This window comes from Cebus imitator, unplaced genomic scaffold (assembly GCF_001604975.1).
Source record: "Cebus imitator isolate Cc_AM_T3 unplaced genomic scaffold, Cebus_imitator-1.0 Scaffold1, whole genome shotgun sequence".
Classification (NCBI taxonomy): Eukaryota; Metazoa; Chordata; class Mammalia; order Primates; family Cebidae; genus Cebus; species Cebus imitator.
In genome coordinates, this window is record NW_016107316.1 from 6926065 (window position 1) to 6942068 (window position 16004).

Here is a 16004-nt window from a genome sequence, read left to right on the forward strand (position 1 = left end):
GAGTATCTGTTATCTGAAATGTTTGGAACCAGAAGTACTTTAGATTTCAGATTTCTTTTGAATTTTAGAATACTTGCTAATTTAGCATTCCTAATTCAAAACTGAAACCCAAAATGCTCCAATGAGCATTTCCTTTGAGTATCATGTTGGCACTCAGAAAGCCTCAGATCATGGAGCATTACAGATTCCTGGATCCTGGCTATTCAACCTGTACATGCCTATAAAGTATATGTATGTATACAAATATATTAAATATGTATTTGTGACATGGTAAAAGCCCCATAAAACTGCACACCTCAACCATACCTCGGCTTTCTATTGAAACTGCTCTCTGTAGCCCAAATGTGACAGGCAAGCAGTCCAAACCCATGCCATCTTGGATCCTGTGACTTGTAAAAAGTAATTAAGGACTGTAATTTCCACCCTACCCAGACAATGTGTAAACAAATGCTAATCTTGACTTTTTTGAACCACTTAAGTAACAATCAGAATGTCCAAAGTCCCCTGGCCCTCGGAATGTCTGAGACCCTCACCCTCATCTCTGCCCAGGAAGTGATTTACAGAATCCACTAGCTCTCAGAAAGTCTGAAGCCCCTCACCCCCACCCCTGACCCTCACCCTCACTCCTGAGGTGGTTTTATGGGTATAAAAGGTCTTGACACTCTCCTTTCAGGGCCACGAGTTGAAGAGACGCGAGTCCTCCGTGACCGCCGGCAATAAAGACCCTGCAATTTGGCATACTTTTATCTTGGTGTTAACTTTCTATGCTTGGGCCAGTTAACTTTCTATGCTCGGGCCAGTACAACATATTCAGACATACACGTATATATTACAGGTATTGATCGACTTACGACCTATGCAACTTATGATCATTCGACTTTACGACCACAATCGCTAGCCATGACTGCTCAGCGTCTGGCAGCGCAAACGTTGCCCAGCTGGGCGTACGACAGTGTGGACCAGCTTCCGGCAGCACTACCATCTCCAAGTGCAATTGGGAAAATGTTTCCTATGGTATTTTTTACACCTGTATTTTGTATTTTTGTATGCACCTGTATTTTGTAATTTTGTATGTTTTGCAAATATTAAACCAGTTGTACTGGTAATGTAGTGTTTTACTTAAACCTGACGAATGTAAAAATAAGAAACAAAATGGTGTAGAGATTATACAAATGGCATAAAATGAACAAAGAAAATTATGATAAAATATGACTTAAAGATTTTTATAACATCATTTCACAGTACTGTACATATAGCCTACTCAACTTATGACCAAATCGTGTTACAGCCGGTCTGTCGGAACCAATCGTGGTCGTAAGTCGAGCACTAGCTGTATTAAGGTGTTAGGATTATGAACTTTTTTTTTCTTTTCTACTTTCCAAAATTTCTATAACAACATTGTTTTCACCCATTTATTCAGTGACATGCATCAGACTCCTGTATACTGTGTAAGGTATATGGGAGTTATATTTTTCTAAGTAATAAAATACTAGGCTCACTTATTCTCAAGAATGTATAGGAGTTATATTTTTCTAATATTAAAATATTAAGCTGTTACCCTCAAGAATACAAAACTAAGTCTAAACTTTGAGCTTTGCTGATAGAAGAGGGAGTTACCTCTGAGAAATTCTGGCGCCTTCTCAGGCCTCACTGATTGGTGCTGCTTCAGATCCTGGATTACAGTCTCCTGCCAGCTACTCAAGGACATTTTTACTATATCCTCAAAGAAATATGAGGTGAACTCCTGAAGTGGTTTGTTTTTGTTTTTGTTTTTGAAATAAAAAGAGATAAAGACTCCTACAACAAAAGTCTCATTTTTTTTCTGTTTCCTAAAGGCAGTCATTGTACACGTCTGGTCATTCTGAAAAGCAGGACTAGGCTGAAACACATGGCATGAGTGACTGCACCAGGAGGTAAGCTGCCCCCCGCCCTCTCTTTCCTACTAGCTCCCTCCAAGTCACTCAACACGGAGTTATGACATTAAAATGCTAATAGGTGACATTTTCCTAATCCTATATAAATACTGATAAGAGATCTTTAGGAAAGTACTATTTCCAACAGCACTGGAAATGCATTGCCAATAAAGCTTTCAAACAAGTTCTCTAGTCCCCACTTCTTACCAGATTTCTGGCTCTAAGCCATTAAAAAAATTAGAAGCCATCATTGACTGACAAGTATTAATTATGTTACTGTGTTTTCCCACAAATAAACTGTGAGCCTCTCCCTGTGATTCAGAAATACAAGATACTAGATCTGTGTTTAGTTCAACAGACCACCCCTCCTCTCATTATGTAGACGGAGAGACTGGGCTCCAGGAGGCTAAGTGGTATGTTAGGGTTCATCCATCGTGTGAGTGAGAAGAGTAAAAACTGGAATCCAGAACACTTGGTTACAAGTCAGCGCTCCCTGCCACGTTACATCACACAACATCCACTCAATCATTTCTGCATCCTCACAGGCTCTGAGTTTATTAGAGAGTGCATGCTGGTTGAATGCTAAATGACAAAATCAAGGCCGAATAAGAGTTAAAATTTATAGTAGTGAATCTTTTTTTTTTCTATTCACATTTGTTTCCGCAAGAAATATAAATTTGGGAAATTATTTGGCTATATCAGCCAGTCAAATGTATACACTCTTCCCAGCCTGTTGTGTGATGTGGGAGAGTTTCAAAAACAGACTGGCTAAGAACAGGGATAGACAGCTAATTCACATGTGCAGGAAACAGGGTCCTGGATGAAACAATGGGCTCCTATCCCCTTAGATAGGTCCAGATGAGATCACTGCTGTCCACAACTTGACTTGCCTTTGTCAACCAACCCTGGAATGAATATATGGTAAGCAGAAAGAACAATACATTCAGAAAATTTGTGTTTAATAATTACTACTGGTGTGACTTTAGTAAACTTGACAAAGTGCTTCAAGCCTTTGTTTCTTCATCTACAAAATGTAAAAACTGCCTCCTACTGCACAATTTTAAGAACTTAAATAAGATAATATGTAAAACAGCACAATGCCTTGCCCATATTAAGTGCTCCGTAAACAGACGCTGACATTTAATTTGACCAGTGGGTAAAACACACAGGCCATCCGCTCCCCTGTTACTTTTTCATCTTCCTTATAAATTTGTCATATAATTCTCTTTTAGAAAAACCTTTTTTTTTTTAAATAAGCTCCCCAGATTTCTTAGCACGGAACTCAAGAACTGTCATAAACTGGCCCCCAGCTAACCCTCTGACTTCATGGTATAATTGTAACCCAAACCCTAAGATACAGCCACACTGACTCTTTGTCATTACCTGGTGCTCTTACTTGCCATGTTGTCTCAATGAAATGCTCCCTTCCCTCTTCTTTGTAAGGCAAATTCCTAGTCATGTTTCATTACCGAGACACTTGGAATCAATCTAGACTCATCTATTTCTCCAGCCTCTATAAGCATTCCACTTGCAAGTCCTCTGCTCCGACATACAAATGCATAACCCACCTACTTTGTATGTATAAACTCTGTCTCCTCAGCATTACTGACGCTAGACCTCACCCTGAAGTCTATGCTTTCAGAAAACTTGCTGTAGGTTATGAGAGACAGGTACAATTTTTCGAGAGATTAAATTATTTGACTTCATCACTACAGTGTCATCAGAAATTTTTTTTCTATTTAAAATAATCCTTCCAGAGAACTAAATATTTCAAAATAACTATATAACCTGACACTGAACGAGACAGTGTAAATAAATGCAATCCTAAGTTAATTTTCCTAAGCTAGCCAGAACCTCTAAGAAGCAGAATTATATTATGATTAAAAATATGTAAGGGGTTTTCTTTGACGAGGCATTTTACTTAACTCAAGCTTTTTATTATTATACTTTCTAAAAACAGGTTCATTGCTGAAAGACTCCAGGGTATGATTAAAAACTACATGTTTAACACTGAATTTACATCTAGTAGATTTATTTTCTTTAAACTGTTCTATAATGGAAGGAACAGAAGTAAAAGAAAGAAATCATTGAGAAAAATGTACCAGAGTAAAAAAAAATGGCAATTTCTTTACTGTATCTAGTGGCCCCACGGTACCATTATTCTTAATATTCTTTTCTGAAGCTCACAGCATTAACATGACATTCATATACATAATTACTATAATATCCAACCAAGATTATATTTTTCACTATTCCCTGCAGCAATTAGTAATCGCTATTAAAAATAATAATGGATTTTGTGAAATAAAGATAAGTGGCTAAAATGTTTCATCACTTAATAAACAGGTTCTAAACATCTACTTTCCAAACCCTATAAAAATGAGATAAAAACACGAACCAGGCTCACAAAGAAACCACGTACACAATGGGAGATAATACAGTAAGAAGAGGGCAGAGGGACTGAAGAATCATCAGTGACATCAGCAAATCTTACTGGGTCTAGCTTCAAAATATGTCTGGGCTGGAATCACTTCCTAACACCTTCACTGCCACCACTCAGTTCCCAGCAGCCATCAGCTCTCATAAAGAGCACTGCAATGGGTCTAACTTGCCTCCCAGTGTGACAGAGACAGTGGTGCTCACCAAACACAAGCATTCCATCTCTTCCACTGCATTTGTCAATTCCCTTGTAGTTTGCATGAGCTGTCTTTCAGCCAGTGAAATCTGAGCAAAAGTGACATATACCATTTCTGAGCCAAGCAATAAAAAAACCCCACATGGATCATCATCCAGTTTCCCTGTTTTAGCCATAACAATTGAGGAGAACATGGGGCCCAGATGGCGCCAATACAAAATGATGAGGCTTCTATCAGCCTGGATCCTGAAGAGACTTTGTGGTAGAGGCCTCTTTGCGGTCTTTTACTGGATTAGGTGTATGAGGGACTATCTACCAAAAGCCACTACATACCTTAGCTTATTCTGACATATAACAGGTAGAAGTGTGCAGCAATGTGGCTTTGATTTTCAGGTATCAGGCATTGCGGAGGGGGAGAGTTCTGTCACCAGCTCCTTCTGCAACAAGCCAAGATCAAGCCACTGTGCACTGCTCCATCTAAAAAAAAAAAAAAAAAAAGAAAAACACCGTAATCTATGATATGCAATAAAAATACTTAATAAAACTATTATGTGTGGTAATTTGTGGGGGCAGATCATACCCCTAATGAACTTGGGGCTCTAAAGAGGCTGGGAAATGGAACACCAGAAGTGTGTTGGATGTTATACAATGCTGTGGGTATTGCAAGAAATACTGTTCATATCACAAGCAGGAGAAACAGAATAGAGAAACAGCCCAGAAATTCAGGGCCATACTGGGTTCAAACAAACAAACAAACAAAAAATCAACTTAGGAATTCTAGACCCCAAGAGTCAGACATAAGAAGGAGAAATCCTTATATAACAAATGCCAACTAAAACTTTTAGAAGATTAAAATGCTTCAGGGAAGAGATAAACCAAGGGTGTGACACTCCGTAAATTCTTTCACTTGGACAAAATGACTCAGGGCAGAGATCCAATTAATGATGCCGTCCTTGAACAGAAACCCGACAGCTTTAAGCTAGCCCTCTTTAAGTGGAGAGAGATAATGTATGGGGGTGATACATCAAAGATATATAGGACAATATTTCAAAACAAACAAAAAGACCCTGTAGATGTGGCTATGGGCACACGGCATTAAGAGAAGTCAAATAAATAAGAATCCTATTAAATTTCTGAGAGCAGTGCTGCCTAAGAAACCACAAACCTGAGTTAAAAATGCCTGTGAGTATCTAAACCTTAATACTTGGGCCTTCAATCTTGAGGGTATAGGCCTCCAACATCCACTCCTCATGTGGCCCAGGAAGGAAGTGGAGAGGACTTCCCTGGAGGGAAGGAACTGGGGTCATGGAGGACAAAGGACAACAAGGTTGCCCCTACAAAGCGGAATTAAAGGCTAATTAAGGACCCTGCCTCCCCACAGTAGGGAAGCCCTCAGAATGTCTGTAGAGCAGAATTTTTAAGCTGTGTCACAGTCGTGTCTGCCACGTGTCTCTTATCATCTCCCTTTCCAAGGTGAGTGCTTAATGCCATTATCTTGTCCCTGCTTCACCATATAAGTTGTGTCTCGGGGTGGGTGTGGGGGAAGCAGGTCAGAGGATTTGTCCATTTAGTTCACAGTTTGGATCACACAGCTGGACCTGAAGCGCAGCCTACTGCGAATTATGCAGACTTTGGGCTGCACGGAGTGAGGAGGACCCTGGGTTCTTTCCTCTAGCAGAGGAGCAGAGTGTTTTCTGTGGTGGAAAGAAAGCTTGGTGAATAAAAGGGTGGGCTGTAGCAGACAGGGGTTCCCACCATACATTCCATCCACTTCCCTACGCTTCTCAACCCCCTTGTAGTTAGATAAGGTCACGTGACTAGCTGGGCCCATGAAAAGTGAGAGGTGTGTCATATATCACTCACGTGGCTAAGGCAATCACGCCCGATTTTCCAGTCCCACTCCTTTTCCTGACAAGGTGCTTGAGGAGAGCCCAAGTGGGTATGGCCCCTGAGGGGGCTTCTCTTGTGCTGGGTCATGGTGACACTGGGGTCGCTTTGTTACTACAGAATTCCCTAGCAGCACCATGGTATCTTAAAAACACACATCTGCTCTAGTCACGCCTCTGCTAGAATCCATGCAACGGCTTCCCAGTTCACTAAGAATAAAAGCCAGGCTTTCATGCCTTATCAGGCTCCGTGCGACCTGCCCTTCCCCTCATCCTGCCTCTCTCATCCTGTCCCCTCCCTGCCTTCATACTCTCAGGCCACTTCAAACACCCCAGCTCCCTTGCAGGCCCCTTCAGAGCCTTCACAGTCGTCGGTCACTGGAATGTTCTCCCAGGCACCCTCATGACTTGCCCCTCTACTTCTCTTGGGACTTGACCCAAATGTCACCTTATCAGAGAGACCTTCCCTGACCCCACGAAACCTGGCACTCTCTCCACCTGTTTCTCCTTGCCCTGCATTATTTTTTCCTCCTAACTGACACACTGGGTTTCTATTGCTTATTGCCTGTTACCGCTACATTCCCAAAGCCCAGAATTGAGGCTCAGACATAATGCTTCTCTGTTGGGTGGGTGGGTGGGTGGATGGATGGATGACACTGTTTAAAAAGACAGAACAGTAAAAGTGCTCTTGAGGAAGCACATAAGTAGAAGGGCTCATGATACATGTGTAACACTAGAGCACTTTAGTTTAGGCACGGTGAGGCATAAAGGGCTGGACAGTAAATATGTTAAATTTCGCAGGCCACATATAATCTCTGTTAGATATTCTTTTATTAGGTTGGTTGGCTGGTTTTTGCAATCCTTTAAAACGATGTAAAGGCCAATCTTAGCTAAGGGTTGTACAAAAACAAGTAGTGGGCTAAATCTGACCTGTAGGCCCATCATTTTCTGATTTCTGATCTATAATATTAAACAGTTCTGGTTGAAAAGATAAACTGAGAATAAGTTATCAGTGGTCTGGAATGCCAGGCTAGATAAAGAATCTGATTTGAAAGCCACTGAGAGCCGCTTGCATACTGAAGATAATTACATGGAAATGTCTCATTAGATTCCCATTTAAAAAACACTGTAAGAAAATCTTATTTCAAAGAAAAATTTAAAACTATAGTTTTCTAAGAAAAAAAAAATCACTATTTCTTAAGACTTTGCCTATCTTTCCGGAATCAGTGCAGGTGTTCCCTCCTCTGAGGAACCTTCCTGATCTATATCAAAGAATACTGCATTTAAATCATCTAGTTACTTGTACATTCCCCTGACTAGACAATGAGATGCTTTAGGATAGAACCTATGCTTTTAAAATCTCTGTATCCCTAACCTAACATAATGTTTAACATACTGCACACAAACTGTAAATAGCTACTAAACTTACTGAACAACTCTGATCAACATACAGAGAAAGCCAAGATTCTTTAAAAGTGCAATAGGCCAGGCACGGTGGTTCACACCTGCAATCCCAACACTTTGGGAGGTTAAGGTGGGCAGATCACGAGGTCAGGAGTTCGAGACCAGCCTGGCCAGCATGGTGAAACTCTGTCTCTACTAAAAATACAAAAAAATTAGCTGGGCACAGTTGTGCGCACCTGTAATCCCAGCTACTTGGGAGTCTGAGGCAGAATTGCTTGAACCTGGGAGATGGAGGTTGCAGTGAGCTGAGATCACACCACTGCACTCCAGCCTGGGCAACAGAGCAAGACTCCGTCTCAAAAAAAGGGAAGTACGATAAAATCATATGTTCTCAATATGTCCCTGGAAACTTGTGGTCCAGAATGCTCCAAAATTCCCCAGTTACTTTGCAGTAACTCCTGTAAGAAAGCCCTTAGAGACATCACAAAAGGATACTTTTAGGGACTTGAAACAAAGAAACAAAAAAACTCCAGAACCTAAAGTACAATAAAAATAAATTATAGATAGATAGATAGATAGATAGATACATGATATAAAAAATTGAGACCAAATGTTTGCCATCAGGACAATGCCACCCTAATCAGATGTCATGCAGGAAGGGGCATAACATCACACTACCGATGGCTTTCTGTTTATTCATTCAGCAACATCCACTGAGCACACACTGTGCATCTGCGTTGGGCTCAGTGCTGGTGACAAAGTTAGATCAGGGCCCTGCCCCAGGGTCTGTCAAAGTCTAGTACTAAATACGGAGAGATAAAAGACATTACAGAGAGGCATGATCACCCTATAACTACAGCAGGGTAAACACAAGGCACCGTGGAAGCTCTCAGAAGGGGCACTCCGCAGATTGGAAATGAGGGGCAGGCAAGGTCAGGAAAGGGTTGCTGAAAGGGGACATCTCTAAGGAGAGTCCTCAAGAGTGAACAGAAACTAAGACAAGAAAGGAAGAATTTCAAGAGATCACTAGTCAAAGAGGCAAGTGGAGCACCTAGAAGTACATGGGCTTGGCTGAAATGCAGAATGAAAGTGTTATGGGAAAGGGGTCCAATCCAGACCCCAAGAGAAGGTTTTTGGATCTCACTCAAGAAAGAATTCAGGGCAAGTCCATAGAGTGGAAGCAAATTTATTAAGAAAGCAAAGGAATAAAGAATGGCTTCTCCATAGACAGAGCAGCCCCGAGGGCTGCTGGTTGCCCATTTTTATGGTTATTTCTTGATGACATGCTAAACAAGGGGTGGATTATTCATGTCTCCCCTTTTTAGACCATATAGGGTAACCTCCTGACATTGCCATGGCATTTGTAAACTGTCATGGTACCGGTGGGAGTGTAGCAGTGAGGATGACTGGAGGTCACTCTTGTCGCCATCTTGGTTTTGGTGGCTTTTTGCTTGCCTCTTTACTGCAACCTCTTTTATCAGCAAGGCCTTTATGACCTGTATCTCATGCTGACCTCCTATCTCATCCTGTGACTTAGAATGCCTGACTGTCTAGGAATGCAGCCCAGTAGATTTCAGCCTTATTTCACCCAGCTCCTATTCAAGATGGAGTTGCTCTGGTTCACACACCCCTGACACAAGTAAAGCCCTGTCAGAGAATGAGGAAGAATGAAGCAGAAATGACAACATGAGGAGGAGCCCCAAGTGCTGCACTGATGACAGCATCATCATCTTCACACCTTAGGCAGCATAAAAGTATCTTCAGCAGGAAAGCAACACAATCAGCTCCAGACATTTTAGCTAATGGCTTGATTCATAATTCACCAAGATAACCTACATCATCTGCACGTGCTTCATGGCTGTGAAATCTTGCTAAGCAGACTTTTGTTCTTTTAAAAATGAACGTAGCATGACTTTGAACATAAGGCTGATATTTAGGAAATGGCAGGTGACTTAAGAAAAACCCAGGTGCTATCTACAGAGTTAGGTGGAAAAATCAGAGTTTACAAACTGTTTATTATTTCTTTAACTAATAAAAAAAATACACAGATGTCTTCTCTTTTTTAGGTTTCTATTTACAAACTCACCCTATTTTTCATCCATCTCCCCCTCCTCCTTTTCATGTTCAAACTTCTACACTCACTATGTGCTAGGCCTGGCCTTGGCACAGAGGATACAGAGATAAATTAAGACAGAATCACTATCCTGGAAGAACATATATCCTAATGGAAAAGTCAACGCAGAAATAAAAATGTATAAAATGTGACAGAACAATATAAGTATGTGGGTACACCAAAAAAAAAATTCGGTTTTAGAAAGGCAAGAAAGTCTTTAAAAAAGAGGTGACATCTGAAGCAGGACTTGAAGCATCAGCAAGTGCTCGTGTGGAAGGAGAGGAGGGTGGACTGCAGGCGAAAAGAAGAGAATGAGGAATTAAATAAAGGCTCTTAGATAAGAAGAATGTTCTATGGCTGTAACTCTCAACCTTTTACCATGCTCCAAAAACCCTACAGGATATAATATACTCTCAACAAAAAACAGTAGCTCACGACTTCGAGGTATCTCATGGGGTAGAGGAGTAGGTGCACAGCAGCAGCTGCGGTATATTTGGGAAAGGAGGGGGAATCCTTTCTGAAAAAGATTAAACTCTCCCAGGAGTTTGATCCCCAAAGCTAGACATTGTTTCTCCTCTGGTCTCACTCCCAAGCTACACTTGGAAAAGCTCTTGGTGATGCAAATGTGTGTATGCATGTGCTTAGGCAAGGGACTGTCCAGCAGGAGAAGAGACGCAAAGAGCACTGGGGATAGTGGGGGTGCCATGCTGGGAAACTTACACATCATCCTTGGGCCAGTGGTCTCCAAACTGAGGCATGTGAGCCACTAGCACACAAAGCCTTTCCAACAGGGACACAGGCACAGACAGTTTAAAGGGAATCGTTTCTAAATTAATTTCCACCTTTTCTGAGTATTCTTTCCTAAAACGGATCTTGAGGTCAAGGTGTGAAGCTTGTGCTCTTTCCCAACTCCTTTCATAATAGCCTTCCATGAACACAGGAAAGGCATGCTTCACACACTTCCTGAATCTGATACATCGTTCTGGTTTTTAAAAAGCTCCAGAACACCAAAGGGATAATTCAGAATGCTGGTATATAACAGATTCCAGTGGAGACCATGTTTGCAAATATTTTAACAACAAGAAAATTGTGGCAGTGGAGATCTAATTTAGCCAACCCCCATCTTGCCTTTAGCCTTCAAGCTATCAGACATTTAGTTTACAGTTTAAATGGTAACAGCCCTTGCCCCAAAACTCAAATGCCTTTGTAAAGCTAATGAAAAACTACCAGGCTAAGAGGAGAGAGGAACCTGAATTCTGCTAAGATGTAGACATAAGCAATTGCCAGACATTACATTCTGGGGGTTACAAGATATGTAACTTCTCCAATTACTCCTGCAGATAGCACCACTATTGTAGACTGGTCTTCTGAGATATCTGTTCATGTGTTTTGCATGTCTGACATCCACAGCTCCACCCAGACGCACCTGGAAGCAATTCAGCACCCAGGAGGCTCACTTCCCACACCCCTATGGTTGTACCCCAACCAATCAGCAGCAAACACCCATTTCCTAGCCACCCGCACCCCCTCCCCCAAACTGCCTTTGAAAAACCCCTAACCTAGGAGGCTTCAAGTGATTAAGTGATAACTCCATTTCCAGCATGGCACAGCCAGCCTAGAGTCAATTAAACTCTTTCTTTACTGCAAAGCTGGGCTCTCTGTGCAGTGGCAGAAAGAACCCATCACATGATTACACAATGACTGAATAACAAACTTCTTCTTGCATGTCACAAGGTTCCCAATGCGTTGCCTTCTTTTTTGTTGTTGTTTTTCTTCTAAGTTACTTAAAAAAAAAAAAGATTCAATAGTTTTGGGGAAACAGGTGGTGTTTGCTTGCAAGTTCTTTAGTGGTGATTTCTGATATTTTGGTGTACACATCACTGGAGCAGTGTATACTATACCCAACGTGTAGTATTTTATCTTTCATTCCCCTCCAACCCTTCCCTACCAAATCTCCAAAGTCCATTGTATCATTCTTATGCCTCTGAGTCCTCATAGCTTAGCTCCCACTTATAAGTAAGAACATAAGATGTTTGGTTTTCCACTCCTGAGTTACTTAACTCAGAATAATGGTCTCCAACTCCATCCAGGTTGGTGCAAATGTCATTATTTCATTTCTTTTTATGGCCGAGTAGTGTTCCACGGGGTGCACGCACACGCGCGCGCGTGTGTGTGTGTGTGTGTGTGTGTGTCTCACATTTTGTTTATCCACTTGTTGCTTGATGGGCATTTTTTAGGTTGTTTCCATATTTTTGCAATTGCGAATGGTGCTGCTATAAACATGTGTGTACAGTGTTTTTCTTCACATAATGACTTCTTTCCCTCTGGGTAAATACCCACTAGTGGGCTGCTGGATCAAATGGTAGTTCTACTTTCAGTTATTTAAGGAATCGTCATACTGTTTTCCACAGTGGTTGTACTAGTTTACTTTCCTATTAGCAGTGTAAAAGTGTTCCCTTTTCACCACATCCACACCAACATCTAATATTTGTTTGACTTTTTAATTATGGCCACTCTTGCACGAGTAAGGTGATGTCTCATTGTAGTTTTGATGTGCATTTCCCTGATAATTAGTGATACTGAACATTTTTTCCTGTATTTTGGCCATTTGTACATTTCCTTTTGAGAAATATATGTTAATGTCCTTTGCTTACTTTTTGATGGGATTGTTTGCTTGTTTCTTGCTGATTTGTTTGAGTTCCTTGCAGATTCCGGATTAGTCTTTTGTCAGATGCTTGGTTTGTGAATACTGTCTTCCACTCTGTAGGTTGTCTCTTTGCTCGGCTGATTATTTCTTTTGCAGTGTAGATGCTTTTTAGTTTAATTGGGTCAATCTCTTTATCTTTGTTTTTGTTGGATTTGTTTGTTGGTTCTTGGTCATAAGCTCTTTGCCTAAGCCAATGTCTAGAAGAGTTTTTCCAGAGTTATCCTCTAGAATTTTTATGTTTCAGGTCTTAGATTTAAGTCCTTGAACAATCTTGAGTTGATTTTCATATTAGGTGAGAGATGAGGATTCAGCGTCATTCTTCTGTATGTGGCTTGCCATTAGGTATCTCAGCCCCATTTGCTGAATAGAGTAACCTTTCCCCACTTTGTTTTGTTTGCTTCGTCAAAGATCAGTTGGCTGCAAGTATCTGGCTTTACTTATGGGTTCTCTATTCTGTTCCATTGGTGTATATTCTTATACCAGTACCATGCTGTTTTGGTAACTATTAATATAGCCTTATAGCAGTTTGAAGCTGGGTAATGTGATGCCTCCAGATTTGTTCTTTCTGCTTAGTCTTGCTTTGGCTATGCAGACTGTTTTTGGTTTCCATATGATTTTTAGAACTGTTTTTTCTATTTCTGGCAATAATGATGACTGTATTTTAGTCGGAATTGCATTAAATTTGTAGACTGCTTTTGGCAGTATGGCCATTTTCAAAATATTGATTCTACCCATCCTTGAGTATGGGATGTGTTTCCATTTGTTTGTGTCATTTATGACTTCTTTCAGCAGTGTTTTGTAGTTTTCCATGTAGAGATCATTCGCTTCCTTGGTTATATTCCTAAGTATTTTATTATTATTATTTTTTGCAGCTGTTGTAAAAAAGGTTGAGTTACTGATTTGATTCTAAGTTTAGTCACTATTGTTGCATAGCAGTGCCACTGATTTGTGTACACCGATTTTGTATCTTGAGATTTTACTGAATTCATTTATAAGACCTAGAAGTATTTTGGATGAGTCTTCAGGGTTTTCTAGGTATACAACCATATACATTGGTGAATAGTCACTGTTTGACTTCCTCTTAACCAGTCTGGATTCCCTTTATTTTCTTCTCTTGTCTGACTGCTCTGGCTAGGACTTCCAGCATGATGTTGAATAGCAGTGGTGAAAGTGGGCATCCTTGTCTTATTACAGTTCTCAGAGAAAATGCTTTCAACTTTTTTCTATTCAGTGTGGTGTTGGCTGTGGGTCTGTCTAGAGATGGATTTTATTACCTTAAGATATGTCCCTTCTGTGCAAGTTTCGCTGAGCATTTTAACCATAAAGGGATGTTGGATTTTGTCAAATGCTTTTTCTGCATCTATTGAGATGATCATATGATGTTTGTTTTTAATTATGTTTATGTGATATATCACATTTACTTGCATATGTTAATTCATCCCTGAATCCCTGGTATAAAACCCACTTGATAACGCAGTATTATCTTTTTAATATGCTGTTGGATTTGGTTATTTTGTTGAGAATTTTTGCATCTACGATCATCAGGGATATTGGTCCATAGCTTTCTATTATAAAGTCACGTGCGCATGTATGTTTATTGCAGCACTGTTCACAATAGCAAAGACTTGGAACCAACGAAAATGCCCATCAATGATGAATAAAGAAAATGTGACACATATATACCATGGAATACTATGCAGCTGTAAAAAAGGAATAAGCTCATGTCCTTTGCAGGGACATGGATAAAGCTGGAAACCAACATTCTCAGCAAACTGACACGAGTACAAAACCAAATACCGCATGTTGAACAATGACACCACATGGACACAGGGAGGGAAACATTACCTATTAGGGGGTGGGGGGTAGGGGAGGGATAGACAAGGAAAGGGGGTATAGGGGAGGGATAGCCTTAGGAGAAATACCTAATGTAGATGATGTGGTGATGATGCAGCAAACCACCATGGCACGTACATACCTAGGTAACAAACATGCACATTCTGTACATGTACCCCAGAACTTAAAGTATAATAGTAATAATAAAAGAACGCTTTGAACTTTCTTTTTTCAGTAGAAGCTGTCAGTAAAATGTATTGTTTGTTCTAGCCACCACTTGGTGATAGGCCAATAGGCTCCTCAACCCCTCTTTAGAGCAGTTACTTTAGAAAGCTAATAATTATTATCCTTTCTCTGTCCCTTTGAGATGTAAATCTTCTGCCACCTAGTGTGTTTCCTCAAGGACCTAGGGTCAGTCTCTCTGAAACAGAAATACTCAAGGAACCAGCTCACTGTGGGAGGGTAAGGGCCTCACTTCCATGGGTGCCTTGTTCCAAACTGCACAACTACCTGCTGTCATAAAGACATGAACAGTTGGTTTCTTCTCCAGATGAGTGTCAACTTGCAAACCCAGATGGTTCATTTACATGGACCAAACCCCCCTTAATGCCCCTTGTGCCTTTCCTTTCACATACCACAGTACTGAAAAAGTCTTCTGCCTTTCTTTGCTTTGGCGAAGCTGAGCTTGGTTTATGCTGGGCTCTCTTCCCTCTGCAGTAGTTAGTACTTAAGAAAATCTGTCTTTACTGCCTTTAAAAAGTGTCTGGCTTTATTTCTCTTGGACTAAAAAACAGTAGAAATGGTTTGAGGAAAAGGAAGGATGCAATCTTTCTGACAGCTGCAGATGTGTTCCTGTACTTTTTAAGTGACAGCAGTAGTTATCAAATTGCCTATGCTGTATACAAATAGAGCTACGTTACAGTGTTACTTTAAATGTCAATACTTCAAATGTGCTGAAAATTATGCCCTCCTTTGTAATCATTTAATATTATAAAATTTTTAGAAATCAAGTGTGTGAGAGGTATTCAGGTTATTTTAAGTTATCTCAGCTACATGAGTAACAAAGTTTCCAGTTAACGGCTTTGGAGCACTGTTTTCCTAAAGTGTGATTTTCATACCACCTCTATAAGTGCAACCTCAAAAATGCAAATTCCTGGGCCCCCATCAGGCTTACTGACCCAATCTGTTGGGTTGGGAAAGACATCAGCATTGGCGGAAAGAAACCTGTATTTTGCATAAGCATTTCCTGGTTAATTCTAACGGCAAAGGAAGTGTGTGACCCACTATTACAGCTCTGGAGCCTTTAAGCTTCTGACTGACCCAACCAAATGGCCAATGTTGAGTTTAGGAGGTGGCTGGAGGTGGGTCTTAGGACTTGAAACAAAGGGACAGTGAGGCCGGGCGCGGTGGCTCACGCCTGTAATCCCAGCACTTTGGGAGGCCGAGGCGGGTGGATCACGAGGTCAAGAGATCGAGACCATCCTGGTCAACATGGTGAAACCCCGTCTCTACT

General features: G+C 40.8%; 1 protein-coding gene across 2 annotated transcripts in view; it reads right to left on the reverse strand.

Annotated features, from left to right (window-relative positions):
• NBAS (NBAS subunit of NRZ tethering complex) overlaps positions 1-16004 on the reverse strand; it is a 381587-nt gene that overhangs the window by 70766 nt on the left and 294817 nt on the right. The window lies entirely within an intron of this gene.